General features: G+C 45.6%; 1 protein-coding gene across 1 annotated transcript in view; it reads right to left on the bottom strand.

The window, feature by feature from the left end:
- Grik4 (glutamate ionotropic receptor kainate type subunit 4) overlaps window positions 1-13,580 on the bottom strand; it is a 436,311-nt gene that overhangs the window by 288,127 nt on the left and 134,604 nt on the right. The gene's annotated exons all lie outside the window — the stretch shown is intronic.

Here is a 13,580-nt window from a genome sequence, read left to right as displayed (position 1 = left end):
GTTACTTACTCCACTTTGGTTGGTAAGAGAAGAAACACTTGGAAGGGAATAAGCTCAAAATGCCACTGTGTCCACAGTCCCTGGGCTGCCACAGTTGCCATCACTTAACTCCAGAGCCAGCACCTCAGCAATGCTTCCTTGTTTCGCACTGCTCTCCAGTTCCTACATGTCTTAGGGTCTTGCCTTTTCACATTTAGTACATATGCTGATAAAATATTTTGTTTCCTTATATCTCCCACACTGCCTGTCCCAGAACAGGGCACACTGTCCATGTTGAATAAACTCCAGGTGACAGAGGAACAGGCTGTCCCCCTGTCTACCAGGCTGGACCAGCTCCAGACCCCAGGCTATCTAACTCTCTGCTCCCAGTAGGTGCTTCTTAAAGCACAACTGATTCTGTTCCCTCTGGAAGGATGACAGGAGAAATAAGAGTCTGCTGGGTCTCTGGGGAGACATTATTCTCTCCAGGCCCCATGGCAAGAAATAAACACATCACTCCAAGCAGAGCTCAGCAAAGCCCACGTGACAGCCTCAGATAACATTTGGCTTGTGGGCTACTCTGCTGGAGCCCTGACATGTTAGAAGCAGTGAGATTATTAAATCAACGTGATAAAGTACTTCCTGTTACACAGTCCCTTCCCAGCTGTCTCTCGCCTGCTGGCACAAGCTCAGTGGCAGTCACGTGCCCAAACCATGTGGTGCCCTCCACCCATCGAGGAAACACATCAGCTTTGATGCTCTCTGATGCTTGGTTCTCATGCAAAATGGGTAATGGCACGAGGAGTCATTTGGAAACAGGCAATGTGGAATAATAATTGGGTGAGGAAGAGTTTCCAAGAGCAGAGTCCCATGCATCAGGCTTTTATGTGATCTCATCTCCCACCTTGGGGGCTGTCCACAGAGAAGATCAGCTGTAGGAAGAAGAATGTTTCCCAAAGATGTCCATGCCCTAAACCCTGGACCCTGAAAAGGTGTCACCTTTCATGGTAAAAGGGACTTTGCAAATTGGATTACGGTTACTGAGGTTGAGGTGGGCAGATGATCCTGGATTAATTACCCCAGTGAGCTCAATCTAATCCCATGAGTCCTTAAAATTGGAGAACCTTTCCCAGCTGAGGTCTATGGACTTCAAGGTGAGAATGACCTCAGCCTGCCACTGCTGGCCTTGAAAATGGAAAAAGAGAGCTGAGAGTCAAGGACCCAGCAGAAGCAAAGTTGGGAATGGCTCTCAGACATCAACAGCTAGCAAAAAACAAAGCTCCTGGTCCTACAAGGAAGTGAACTCTACCAATGACCCAAATGAGCAGAAAGCAGATTCTCCTCTAGAAAAACACAGCATGGCTGACATCTTCATTTGAGCTTGGTTAAGACTTCTGTACTACAGACTGAGATAATAAATTTGTCTTGTTTAAGGTGTTAAATTTGTGGTAATTTGTTATGGCAGTGATAGAAAACTATAGTAGTAGCACTACTGATAACAGCTATTACTTACTGACTTCCTACTCACTGTCAAGCATTCTGCTAGCCATTTTCCATATATTATCTCTCACTTAAACCTCAACAATCATATAGGTGAGTACTGTTGTCTCCCTTTTGTACTAGACAACAGAGACCAAACAATTTAACTTGCCCAAGGGCACATGTAGAAACTATAATTCAACTCCTGGTTCATGTGTCAGTAAAGGTCACACCATTTCATTACCCTACAATGCCATTCAGCTGCTTGTCATAAATCTTGAAGTATTTTTTGAAAGAAACAAAGAAACAGGAATTAATATTTACTAAATATTATTATATTCCATACACTATGTGTAGTAGGTAACCTAGTGCCTCTCAGTTTATACCATAATTGATAAGCTCCAGTATCTCTAGCTTACAAGTGGAAGGTTAATGTGAGAAATGCTGAGTCATTTGCCTAAAAGCACAGGGCTACTAAGTGGAATCCATGCACATGAATTTTATTTTATTTTGGGGGGGATACCGGGGATTGAACTCGGGACCTTGTGCTTGCAAGGCAGGCAGCAGAACCACTGAGCTAAATCCCTGGCCCAATGCACATGAATTTTGAATCCAAGGCCAAACTTGTTCCATGATGCCTGGGATGTGAAGACTTGAACTTGAACTCCAAGCTCTCCCAGGTGACCATCTTCAAGGCTTCGTGGTTAAGACAGCACTCACTCAAGACCCAGTGGGGAGCCCACTCAAGCTGTAAGTAGGAGCCATTAGCAGGAAGTCTCCAGGAGACAGTGGCCCTGCCTCTCCTGCTCTGGACCCTCCCAGGGAACACAACGCTCTTTGGGTGATCTGAGGAAGATCTTGAATAAGAGCTCCAAAGGGGACAAGATACAGATACTTCACTCATATACACCCTATTTCATCTCCATAACTCCTCTGATTGCCACTTAATGGCTTCAATTCCTTTAGAACTATAAGTTTTCTAAATTGCTCTGAAGGTGACATTAGCATTCAACTATACCCTCAGATGAAGGTCCCTTTAATTTCAGAAACCCCAACAGCTCCACCAAGTATAAGAATTCTGTAAGGACTGGCTTCAGAAAGTTCTCTCTCTTCTTGAGGGCGCTGGCCTGGGATTTCTAAGTGACTACCCAGAGGTCAGAGTGTACCCACTGCCACCCTTTTCAGCAGACTGGTGGCTGGTGTCTCCTTGGAGTAGCTCCTTAATGAAACTTTCTATGCAGTCCCCAGGACTGTCCAATTCCCTTTTCTGTCATCTCAGGAAAAATCCCTGTTCTTTCATCTGTGAGCTGAAAGCTCAAAGTCTCATGTTGTTAGAACCCTGCCACTGGGGGAAATTTATGAGTATTGCCAGCAAAGTGGCACTTTCTCCCCTCCCTGTGCCACTCGGTGCTCAAAAGACCATGTTTTAGAAAGGCTAGAAAAGTATACCTTGGAAAGCCATACAGTTGACTCAATTTAAGGAACCTCCAGCACCCAGGCCCTTTAGATGCTGCTCCAGGACTGTCAAGGAGCAGCCTCAGCCCTGAGTACTAAGACCAAAGCCCAATCTGGGAGGAGATAGAGGAAGGGGTAAGGTACATTTCACAGGCACAGAAAGACCTTAAGTTGACTATACCCCAAGCCTAGGTAGCCAGGTGGGAATGGGTCCAACAGGGAGCTATGAATTTGGAGACCATATTCTCACCAGGCTGGAGTAGATGTCTACAGTGGATTGTAAGCAGATAAGGGGAGTGCCCACCTCTGACTTGGGGGTATCACATCCTAATTAGGAAGAAGAAAAAAGAAAACACATCCAGAGGAGGATGACCTGGATGGCGAGTGGATGGAACCCAACCGATGAGATGGAAGGAAGAATCAAAGGCACTGATGATGACTCTCTGAGGAAAGAAGATGCTGGGTTGATGCTTCAGAGGTACAATCACTGGGGAGAGCACCAGATCTGTTCTGTATAGCTTTGAGGGACAGGTGGAGTTAGGACAGATAGGTACAGAGAGGCGGATGGGGGTACAACAGAAAGAAAAACGGTTGTTATCACTATTCAAAAGTGGAATGGGTTACATAGGGTCTCTGCTGCTGCTCAAATTTTGTGAACCTGAATACAAGCAAACATAACTGGTACAGGCTCCTGGAAAACAGCAAGCAGGTACCCTGGCTGACAATGGCAGTTCCAGGAAAGAGCTGAAAGCAGGTGACAGTCCCAGCTGGATACTAGGTCCAGGTTTGTGACTCTGGACTCTTGGAAGACTGAAACAAACAAATCCTGAACACAGTCTCAGAGGAGCTCTGGCACAGTTAGAATATTTAAGTGAGATCTCAGACTCGTTAACATAGAGACTTGAGTACTGTATTAGCATTGCAGCTGGAAGTAGATTATAAGACAAGAGTGTAGTGTTTGGATCTGAGGGACAAAGTGAGATTTGTAGCCAAGACTTGGGTTGATGCTGAGTCATTTAACTGCTGAGTTGGACTTCCTCAGAACAGGAGCCAGATTAGCCTCAGGAGCTGCAGGGACCACAGAACATAGGGACAGGGAGCCAACAGCATCACTGTACTGTTCTCAGGAAGGAGTGCTTGTTAAGAGCTCCCTCCATGGCAGGTGAGGTCATCAGCAGGTGACTTCTGAAGGCTTTCAACTCTGAAGCTCTTTGGGGTCTCCCTTAAGTCTGCATCATTTATTCATTCAGTATATATCTAGTGAGCACCCGACACTACCACTAGGGAAATAGTAGAGAATAAAAACAAACAGTTTTTCTTCATGGGAGAACACAAACAAGAAACAAATAGAACTAGAATGTCGGATGGTGACAACTATTTCAGAAAAGATATAGCAGAGAAGGACAGAAAATGTTGCTGGTGGGGAGGGGTAGAAGTTTGACAGGGTGTGACCTGCAGGTTGTGAAAGGGTGAACTGTGCAGATATCCAGAGTGTTCAAGACAGAAAGAACAGCAGGTGCAAAGGCCCCAAGATGGGAGCAGGCTTGCTGTGTTTGAGGAAAAGCAAAGAAACTAGTGGGGCTGGTGCTGAGGCTGGGGCCAGGGCTGGTGTGGTGTGAGCATGAGGCAGAGCAGTAAGAAATGAGAATGAAAATGTAACAGAACAGGGGGCATATCATGGAAGGTCCTGTGGGTCACTGTCTTTTATTTTGATGATAATCCAGGAGAAGATCAGAGCAGAGTAACAATAGGACCCAACTTACATTTTAAAAGAATCACTCTTGCTGTCATCTTGACAATTAAAAGCTACAGCACAAGAGAGAGACAGGAAAGCCAACAGGAAAGCTTTACAATAACCCAGAGGAGATAGACCATGGCTTGGAACAGGAAAGCAACAGATGAAGTGGCAGGAAGTGGTCAGGTTGTACTGGATGTGCCTGGAATGTAAAGCCAACGTGATCCCTGATGGAGAGGATGTGCAATATCAGAGGAAGATGAGATGAAGGATCACTGCAAGGCTTAGAGCCCAGGTCCAAATAGACAGGATGGCATTTATGAAATGGAGAAGACAGTAGGAAAAGCAGGTTTGGAAGGGAAAATCAAAAGCTCCATTTTGGACATGTAAGTAGGCAGCTGGATGTTAGGAGCTATGGAGGGAGGTCAGACCTAGAGATGAGACTAAAGAGTCACATGCTTACAGAGGTAGTCAAACCATGAGGCAGTGAGATCACCAGGGGAGCAGAGTGAACAGAGAAGAAGCACATCCACAGCCCTGGGGTAGTGTATATGCAGAGATCAAGAGATGCTGAAAGGAGACTGAGATGGGGTAACCACTAAAGTAGAGCAAGAACCAATGGGACGTGGTCCAGAAGCCAAATGAAAAGGTGTTGCAAGCAAGAGGCAGTGAAATACCATTGTCAGATGCTGCTGCTGAGCCCAGGAAGAGGAGGCCTGGGGACAGATTATTGGGGTTAGCAATATGGACATCACTGATGAAAAGTTAAAAATCTGACTGGAAAGTCTTACTGATAGGGAAAGAGAGGAGGGGAAATGGAGACAGCTTGAATAGACAATTTTGCAGAGCTTTGCTGTAAAGGGGCAGAGAAAAACAGGTCAATGACTGAAGAGGGACAGGCACTAAGGGGGGTTTTGAAGATGGGGATCATTTGGATATATTAGCCAGTACCTGAGACAACACTCTAGTGTGAAGGATGCTGTCAGGGTACAGAAGATAGAGCCCATCCCCTCGGGATTTGCTTAGGCTCCAGAAGTAGATGGAATTGAATTAAGGTTTTTAAAATATTTTGTTGAAAACAGGTGGGTAAGTACCAACGAGGACAGTGCAGCACATGCATGAGAGTGAGCACTTGCACACCTTCACTCTGAGAATTCTGGAAACAAGAGTTCTCCAAACCAGGTGGGAATTCACATCTTCTCAAATGAGGTGAGTTTAAAGTATATTTTAGAAAAATGAAAGAGATAGGATTTGGTAGAGGAATGGGGAAGGCTACTCCAAGTAAGGAAAGGCTAAGAGATGGAAACCAGCTAGCCCAGTAGTGCTATTAACAATAGAGGTCACTTTGATGACACTTACAACTGACACTGTCGTAGAGCTTTCTATGTGCAAACTTACTGAATTCTTATAAAAACAAGGACTAGGGATGGAAGCCCCATATTACAAAAGAAGAAACCGAGGCACTGAAAAATTAAGTTCTTGCTCAAGGTCCAGCACGTCTGACTCCATTTTCCCCTTGCTCTCCAGACCCCAATCACCATGGAATAGCCATTAAGGCACATGGGTGAGTCAGGACAGAAGGGACTAAGAGAAGAGACACCCAAAGGACTCCCCTATAGGCTGCCCCAGATGACTGATCACCCCTTTGAGTTTATTTCCCCACCTGAAATATGGAGGGCAAGTGAAATTTAAAGGGTTGAGGCTAATGCCTGACCCTAAAGTACAGGTTCAAAGCAAAGCACTTCTCTTCTGAAGGGTCACACTAGCAGGAAAGGCCCATTCCAGTGATCCACAAGCAGGAATAGGTATCAGACTCACCTACAATGCCTTCCACAACCAGCACAAGACACTGTCTCCCTGGCCAGATGACTATACACGTAAGCTTGCACACAGCTGACCCCTGGCTAGATGAGGCTCTCTATACGTATTCCTCATCAGGATAAGCTGACCAGGCCCCATAATTCAGTTGGAGGAGAGAAAACACACCAGCAAGACATGGAGGGGTTTCGGGCAACCCGAGACCTCTCTGCAGCATCCTGCAACCCAGTGCTCCCCACTAGCCCCCATGAGTTCTACAGTGAACATGTACCTGTGATCCAGACTAATAAGACCTAAGTGTGACCATGGTCTTGCCTGGAGCTGAGCTGCGAGGCTGTGAGTGGGATGTGCTGGCTCTGCTAATGCACACAAGAGCACCCCACCCACTCAGACTCACACACCGGCACTTGGCTGAGATCTAGCAGCAGCTGCCATCATCACTTGTTCATCTCCAGCTCCTCCATTTGTGGCCACAGGAAGTAGAGAGGCTTAGATGGGCCAGGTCTACACCAGCATAATGAAGGATCAGTAGGACCATTACTGTATTACCTGGCTTATCAAGCAATTGGAGCCAAATGGGGTCATGGCTTTAATTAGGCAGATGGTTGCATCAATTTAAGTTCTTGTTAATGGTTATTAATGAGGACACAACGATACTGGAGTGTCTCCCTGAGAGAGTATAAGACCAAAGGCTAAATATTTTATCACTGAGTCCCAGGTTGGAAGGGGTCTTAGAGGTAACAGGTCCAACCTTTCATTTGATGTTAAAATTCTATCCAACCTTTCTGTGCTGCCTCCAGCTCTGTGGATGCTGGTATCCAAAAGAGCCCATTCCATCTGCCTAGTAAACATCCTTTTTTTTTCTATATGGAGGCAAAATCTCCATAATTTCCACATTCCTTCTCCCTTCCCTGAAATACAGCTTGCAAATAACTCACTCCACATCTCAGGATTTTGTAAAGTGTTTCACAGAACTGGAGATGGGTTTTTGGAATTCTGACAAATTATTACCATTGCCGGTTCTCCCGATACCATGCTGATCTCTGCTCAGCCTGATGCTGCCAGTTGGTTCCACCCACCAGGGCTGGACCTATTGCACCTAACAAGGAAGAATATGCCATCAGGCCATAATATTCATTGAAGAACAAAATGAGAGCCTGGCGGAAAGCAGGTCCTTCTAGTACAAATGAACACAGACAGCCACCCACCAAAATTATATGGAAATTAGCCCCACTATTAAGAACTTCTACTTATGAAACAGGGCTCCATTCTTTCATCTCTGAAATCTCTACCACTGTGACCTTTCCCAGTCTTCTCCCAGAGGCCAATCACAGTATGTTTGAGAAAACAAAGTAGTGAAGCAACTCACTGCTGCTACCTGCCCGTTGTTTTGGGCTCAGCCTCATTTTTTGAGGCATCAGTGGCTTTCAGATCTAACCCATCGTGTCTGTACAGTCAACAGAATATTCAGGATGCTGTCACTATAGTTGTCCTCAGATTCTATTCAGTTCATCTCCTTTGATGTGACTACTTACCTCCACAAAATGTGTTCACTTCTGCCTGCTTTGTAGGTGGCTGGGGAAATTGAACTGACATGCATGTAAAAACATGCTATACACTACGAACTATGGCCCTAATGTCACCAGGTAGTTGGGAGGCAGGAGTCTTGGTGCTGTGAAAGGGGCCCTTCACCAGTTCACTCTGTCTTTTGGGGCCCTGCTATTTCTTAGCTGTGAAATGGAGCATGTAGGCCTAATTCTTCCCTAACTTCTCACCAAAGAAGACAATCGCCCAAGGCTATGGCTCACATTGGGCTCTGAAAAGGTTGAGAGAAGATAAACATCCTGAAAGCATCCTGGTAGTGCTCCCAAGCCAAGCGAAGATGGATGACAACACACAGCACACTGATCTGGATGCCTGAGTACAGCCAAAGGGTAGGGATGGTCTTGTACATGCACAGGCCTATCCAGACTCATCTTCAGATTCTTTTAGGGAGCAAAATATTTACTCTCCTAATTATACATTTTGCAGGCTAACAAAATTGGCTGACATTCTTGAGCACTGACCAATTCCTGGGAGAAGAGAAATATGGAAACTGAAAGGTCAGCTCAAGATTCAAAATTTACTATATATAACTCACTTGGTAAACAGCGACTAAGCCTACTTCTGCAGGCCAGGTACTATGCTGGATGACAGGCACCAACAAGACAGACACAGACTCCCCTAAAACAATCACCAGGGGAGAGATCTGTGTTCTAGAAATCGTTCTATATTCCCTTTCTACGTGACAGATGAAGGAGAAGGTCATCAATTTCTATTTGTCACTAATGTGAAAGACCAACTGATTGTCTATATGGATGACTCAATTTGGAACTGAGATAAAAAGTTACATGCCAATCAAAATTTCATAAATCAAATCACGTGGTAACATTATTCAGGGAGCCCACTACTCAAAAATCCCATGGTGGGTCCTCTACCAGGCAAAGAATGTTGTTGGTATATTTGATCCTCAGTGTATCAAATATATTTAATACACAGCAGAACAAGATCAGAAACCAGTGTTTTTTATTCTTCCCTCTTGTCTCTCCCAATTCTATTAGCTTCATCTTTATAACATTTGAATGTTCTGTACTAAACATTTTCTGCAAAGGACTGGAGCTCATTGGAGGAAACCAAATAAAAAATTATAGTTGTGGGCTGGGGATTTAGCTCAGTGGTTCCGGTGCCTGCCGCTCAAGCGCAAGGTCCCGAGTTCGATCCCTGGTACCAAAAAAAAAAATTATAGTTGTAAATTGCTTGGGGTCCTAGAAAGACAGAGTGTCAAATAAATTCAAGCTCTTCCTGCTTTAACACACAAAGAAACCTTAAACAAGGAGATACAATTGCTGTAATGGCCTGCTCGTGTGTCTTATGCCACTCAAGCTGAGGGGGACTTTTCCTGCCACCAAGTCTGAGCCTGTGTGGTCCCCAAGCCTCAGTTCCTCAGCTGTCAGCTAGACTTTGTGCCCATAGAAAATTCTTTGGAGTTAAAAGTTGTCAAATGCAAGAGACCATATGAACAATAATGATTCCATCTTTCAATTTCATTACCCGACAAAACACAATATATTTAATGTTACTGCTGTGGCAATGGGAGACCCCAACTGCCCCTGGGGGTCACTAGCTGCAGTAAAACAAAGCAGAGACAGCTTTGAAGGCAGACAGGTTTGGGTTTAAGTACCTAGGTGATCTTAGATGACTTAAAACTCACTGAGCCTGTTTTTTTTTTTTTTATGAATGGATTCATTCATTCCAGCCTAAAGATTGACTGACTTATGAGAAATACCTAGCCCAGTACCCAAGGGAGAGTAAGGGTAAGTAAGGGCTTTCCAAGTGCAAGCTATTATTCTGATTATTACTATTTAGCACTGTATTCTCAGTGCTTTGGCACACTGCATTCCATAAATATCTGAGAGAATTAAAGAATGAATAGTTGAATCAATGTGTTTATTATTAGAGCAAAAACATTCATTAGAATGCACTCAGGATCTTCAGCAAATTCCTATTCTCTCTTCTAGTTAAGATGGACATTTTCTTCTCTTTCTCTCGTGTCTTCACTTCTTCCCACAGTTTATCCATTTACTCACAGGCAAGACCAGAAGAAAATGATAGTACCCAGCATGTTATTGGGGAGCCGAGTCTTGCACTCACTGAGTTGGAGTGATATATTTGCATGCATGTGCTGGGCACTTGTGTTAAGAGGTCACTCTCCCCTGCACTTCAGAGTCCAGTGGAAAATTCCATAATAATTAGAATACAGTACCGTAAGTGCTGGAACAGAGGCAAACACCAGGGAAATGGGAGAATGGTAGGAGAAAGATAAATTCTCTCTGGGAGGGATAGGGAGATACTGTGAGAAAGGTTTTTCAAAGAAAGCCAAATAAGTCCACAGTGATAGAGGAGGAGGAAGATAGGGAAGAGGAGAGTGGTTGGAGATGCTTTCCAAGCAGAGGATGCAATCAGAGGAAAAGCACTTGTGGCAGAGAGAGGACAAGGGCAGAGCCTAGAGTAAATCTCCTAGTACATTTGGATACCAGTGAGGAGTTCAGTGTGGCTATGATATAGGGAGTGAAGGAGTAGGAAAAGGCAAGCTGGAAAGCCCAATATTCATTCAGCTAACAAATACTTACTGAGTATCTAATGTAGTTAGGGATAAGGACAACACTGGCTAATGTCTGAAAATTTTGCAGGAGAGATTAGAGAAAACTGCAAGAGGAAACAACCTTCACAAGCTGTTCAAGGTGACTCTGCTTCCCAGTGGCTAAGGGAGCCCACCAGTTGGCAACAAAAAAGGCACTGAAAGGAGGGTGGAGGGCACCATACCGATTGGCACTAGCTGGGCACCTACTTGCCATGTGACCTTGGCCAAAGCATGGCCCACTTTTGGCGTGTTTCCTCATCTGTAAAATGAGCTGGTTAGATAACAAAACCTTATCATCTTTTATGGCTCTAAGATGATATGACCACAATCTTTTTAAGTAACAGAGGACTGCAGGGTTGAGTGGGGTTTTCTCAGGGCATCTATTAACTTGTGGCTCCACAGTCATCATTCAGAGGACCCAGAGGGATAGAAGCAAAATCAAAAAACATTTTCAGAAGATAGATGACTGAAGGGGGCTGACATATGTGTGAGACTTTGGGGAATTTATGCAGGCAGCCTCGCAGTCATAAATAAAATCCCTTTCCCTTACCCAAAACCTCATTCAGGGGGTAAACAGCAGACACTGTAATAGACAATTTGGCTGTACCTCCCACCCTGTGCCTCACTTGAATGAAAAACAGCCATCACAGAAAGGGTAATAGGTCTGGCCGCCTCTTTTCAAACATTCATATTGTCACCAGCGACAAGTGAGGCAGAGAATGAAGCCGCCTGGATAATTCATCTCTGAGACTCCTGGTCACTTTGTTCAGCCCTACTCTGACGGCCATCTGATCTGAGGCTGGGAGGCTGAGGGAAACCCCAGGAAAACTCAGATCCTGGGAGAAGTAACCCTGGGAGGGTGGGAGGAACAGCAACACCTCCCTTTCCCACGAGCCTCTCAAGGACTTAGGAGCTCCAGGCACTGTGAATGCCAGTCTAGCCCTCTATGTGCAAGGCTGCCCAGCACAGCACCTCATGTTTTCTTGACCTAATTCTCTTTCCATCCCTGCCCTACTCCATTTCCCCTCTGGAGGCCATGTAATTAGTACCTCTCTATCCATAAGGATTGGGAGACTTTTAAAAAGCTCCTAATTCCCAGGATAACCAAGGAGACTGGGAAGCAGGTCCTGACATTGCTGTTTGAGTTTTCTTTTCTTTTCCTTCTCTTTGTTGGTTTGATTCTGCTTCCTGGCCTCTGCAGGAGACCAAACCCAGTTTGACCTTGTCAACCAGCAGGGTCTTTGGCTAGAAATCAGCTGGAAGCAGCCTGGCATGAACCAAAACTGGGGCCAGCAGTCTTGACAGAGCAGGACAAGCACTGCTCAGTGTGCACGTGGGAATACAGAGGTCTTTTTGAAGCCTTCCCTTGCTGGAGTAGCAGGCAGAAGAGGGACCTGTGGTCTCCACCTTCTGCTTTTCTCCTGGAAAGCATGGGTCAGGAGAGCTGAGGCTATGAGGCTATATGAGGCGCTGCCAGTTCTGGCTCAATCCCTTTCTGCTTCCCATTAGCACCAAATGGAAACTGACGGGTCACTGCTTTATCCATTCATTTTGAGAGGAAGAAAAGCTCATAGCAAATGCTGAATAACTGTAGGCATCTTATAAATTAAGCATGTTAAAAATATGAAGGATTTTTGCATTGCCACTAAACAGAATTAAATTAGGGTCTGAAGTTTCTGCAGAAATGAATGAATAAGAGGGAAGGAAGATTTTGTTTTTAGTTCCTTTTTTTTTTAAGCATGCAGGGCAGGGAGTCCAAGACAGGATGAGGGCAGAACTGAGTCACCTGTCGACATTTCTGATTTCAATCAGCTGCTGCTGCACATACATGGAAAAATGTGCCACAAGGTAACAGAGGCACAACTCAGAGACCTTAGGCTTGGCCTCTGCTGTGTGATGCTTGGCCTGGCAGGGACTCCACTTCTGGCCTGTCTCTGCCCATGCTGGGGCCTCCTGACCACCCCCAGGATGGCATTCCCACTCTGGGCCCTTACAGCCAGTCCTGATTGTGACTGGGAATTCTGCAACATTAAGTTAGTTCACTGAACCCAGCATCTTTATTCTAAGTTGGCCGCAAGCCTTTTTAGTTCAGGCTTAGGGTCCAGATCCTGCCTTGTTTAGAGTGTCCACTTTTTTCCTACCCCAGACAAGGAAGAGGGGCCTCTGTGGTTATCTGTCTGGATAACCTGCCTGGTACTTGAATCCTTGTAGAGTTATCACCTAACCTTGCCCCTAAGGTCCACTGTTGGACAGGTCTTTTTGTGCCGAAGCTGAATTTCTTAGAGCTATGTCCCACTCTTCAGTTTACACTGACTCCAGCACCACTTACACATACAGACACCCTGATCCCTGCCACCCTCCAAGCTGTCCTGACTGCACAGCTTCCCTATGTGGGGCCATCAGACGACCACGCTGTGTCTGCCGGACTGGATGGCATGCTCTTCCCTGTTGTTGGGGCCATGTCCCCAGGACCAGAGATCTGGAGTGCTTAGGCCTCATCCAGTCCTTGCAGAGGACACACCTGATTTCCCAGGCTGTCCCCACCAGGGGTGGAGGTGCTGGTTGTACAGGCAGCAGCCCTGCCTGTCCACACCTAGAGTGGCACACTCACAGTAACAAAGGAGAAACTGAAGTGACCCTGCCTTTTCTCTCAGAGCCAGGCCTCAGCAAACAGATGGCAAAGCAACAGTCCTTTCAAGCAGCCAGGCCAGAGTCACTGAGCAGACTTGTAGATTCATCCAAATTGGCACAGACATGGCACACTCTCTAGTATTCTTCTGGGATCTTCTTGGACCTCCTCTCTCATCTTCAGCCCTCAATATGAAATCCCCGTGCCCAGGCCCTCCTTTATCATTCACAGCTGCCTCTTAATATACTAGGCTGAATCCATCATAAACTGTACCAGGGAGTTAACAGCATCTTTCTTCCAGTCAG

Source organism: Heterocephalus glaber, unplaced genomic scaffold (assembly GCF_053883595.1).
Source record: "Heterocephalus glaber isolate CG9 unplaced genomic scaffold, H.glaber_assembly_v1.0 deba00001431, whole genome shotgun sequence".
Lineage (NCBI taxonomy): Eukaryota > Metazoa > Chordata > Mammalia > Rodentia > Bathyergidae > Heterocephalus > Heterocephalus glaber.
This window is presented reverse-complemented; position numbering and strand designations above follow the sequence as displayed.